The sequence below is a fragment of the Echinops telfairi genome, unplaced genomic scaffold (assembly GCF_000313985.2).
Source record: "Echinops telfairi isolate 266 unplaced genomic scaffold, ASM31398v2 ScPeMD7_29;HRSCAF=101, whole genome shotgun sequence".
Taxonomy (NCBI): Eukaryota; Metazoa; Chordata; class Mammalia; order Afrosoricida; family Tenrecidae; genus Echinops; species Echinops telfairi.
This window is the reverse complement of record NW_022103926.1, coordinates 8,627,871-8,630,088: the sequence shown is the minus strand read 5'-3', so window position 1 is coordinate 8,630,088 and position 2,218 is coordinate 8,627,871. Positions and strand designations below refer to the sequence as shown.

The window sequence follows — 2,218 nt, the reverse complement described above, 5'->3', positions numbered from 1 at the left end:
CTTCAAGCCTTTAAGACCCCAGATGCTATATCTTTTGATAGCCGGGCACCATTGGCTTTCTTCAACACATTTGCTTATTCACCCATTTGTCTTCAGTGATTGTGCAGGGAGGGGGAGCATCACAGAATGCCAGGTTGTTAGAACAAAATGTTCTTGCGTTGAGGGAGGGCTTGAGCAGAGCCCTCTGTCTGTCCACTTCCTCATATAAATACATGTACCTATGCCAATACCTCTATTTTCATGAATTAACATTTTTACCTAAGTACACACCTATGTTGATACCTCGATCCATAGCTTTGCTTCCTAGATATTTCCGTTTCCTTTTACCTTCCTCCTGCCCCGCCATCATGCTCGCCCTACTTCGGCCTCTTAGTGATTCCTCTCAGCTAGATGGCTGTTGCTCCAACACCCCCAGGATCTCTACGTCCTCCTCGTTGCAGATTTTAGTTCCCTAGTTGTTCCCCTGTCTATGGGCATTGTTTGTTCAACGCGCCCTCCTCCCACCTTCTCCTTCCCCTAAGTCTCTCTGGAACCTTCCGCCCTGTTACTTTCTCCCCAGGCTTGCTTCCCATGCCTTTCTTACATAGATAGGCAAACCAGCAATCACACAGACAATGCAAAAAGAAAACAAAAAATCAAATAAAGTGGGTGAAGGGAGACATCGGACAATGTAAGATATGACAAAATAATAATTTGCAAATTATCAAGGGTTCATGAGGGAGGGGGGCGGGGAGGGAGGGGGGAAATTAGGAGCTGATGCCAAGGGCTTAAGTGGAGAGCAAATGTTTTGAGAATGATGATGTCATTTGGATCGGTTGCCCGATAGGGCTGCAACGTGATGGTCAACTTCTGGGCTACAGCAGTAAGAAGTTGCTAGAGAAAAACCTCATCGGGATTTGAAAGGAAAGGGGCAGAATTCATCTGAACAATCACTACCAGCCTTCGGGGCTAGAGGTATACCCAGAGCGATGGGTTTCTCATTAGTGACTTAAATACTGCAGCGACGGGGTGAGCCAGACAGCGGTCCCTCTCAAACACGTGGGTGCTGTCTTGAGGGAAAACCACAGCACGTCAAACATCAGCTCAGGAGCATCCTTTGTCACGTGTCGTGGTGGCTAAAAGCTTGCTCCTGCTCTTCTAGAGCACCTGGCCAGGTGCTGGGGCAAAATGGAGGCTGAACAGCAGAGCGAGGGAGCGAAGAGGAGGAGGAGGAGGAGAAGGAGAGATGTTCCAGTGGCCCGCACCTGGGGGGAAGGGAGGTGAGGAAATGGGAAGGGAAGCAAGCCAAGCGAGCGGCGTGCACTTGCAGCTCGGTCCTGTGCTTGTGCCGGGGGACCTGCCGGGACTCCTAATGGACACAGGAGGCCGAGGGACAATTCTATCAGCTTGCATGCCAGTTCTTGTGGGAGTAGTTTTTATAGTTGGGGGTGGAGCTGAGGTCCCTCCCTTCAGTCACTCATGGCCACTGTAGAGACAGTTCTTGCCATCTAGGCAGTGCCAGCCAATCGGTCCAATTTCAAGTCTGCGCACACCAGAAACTTGATGTTGCCCACGTCCTCGGGGAAGCCGACGTTCTCGAAGACGAACATGTCACCAACCAGCCAGTGTTCCTGCAGGAGGCCGCCATCGGGGTTGCTACCATCCGCCAGCGCCGGCTTCTTTCTCATGGAGGGGAGGAAAAGCTGTCGGCGAGAGAAGAGAGCGGTCCCTGGCTGCAGCACCCCGAGGGCCACAGCATTGGTAGAGCACCGCCTTCTGGTTTCAGCCCTCGGCTGACACGAATTCGTTCAGCTGTTCTGCTGGTTCCATAGCCACTACCGCCGCAGCCTTCTGGGTCACCACCGTGCACGTGTTGTCTTCCGCTCGGTTTCTACTGCCCGGGCGGCTTGGCACTGCCATCATCATTTTCAAAGCTCTATTTGAACCCTTAGTATCAACTCCTCATTTTTCCCTCCCCTCCTCGTGACTCCTTGATAAATTATAAATTATTATTATTTTCATATCTTACACCGACTTTCCCCTGAGGTCTCTTTCTCCCTCCTCTCCCCACCTTTCCCCTCCCCTCCTGGGATCACTACTCCCGTTTCTGTTCCTGAGGGGTTTATCTGACCTGGATTCCATGTGCCCTGAGCTCTTATCTGTGCCTGTGTACATGCTCTGGCCTAGCCCTCAGTGGAAGACAGGACTGGGGTCATGATAGTGGGGGGTGAGGAAGCCT

The 2,218-nt window shown here is 51.8% G+C and overlaps 1 protein-coding gene and 1 pseudogene across 1 annotated transcript in view; one reads left to right on the top strand and one right to left on the bottom strand.

Moving 5' to 3' along the window:
• Window positions 1-2,218, top strand: part of GGT5 (gamma-glutamyltransferase 5) — a 31,006-nt gene that overhangs the window by 8,328 nt on the left and 20,460 nt on the right. The gene's annotated exons all lie outside the window — the stretch shown is intronic.
• On the bottom strand, window positions 1,453-1,809 carry LOC105979840 (annotated as a pseudogene).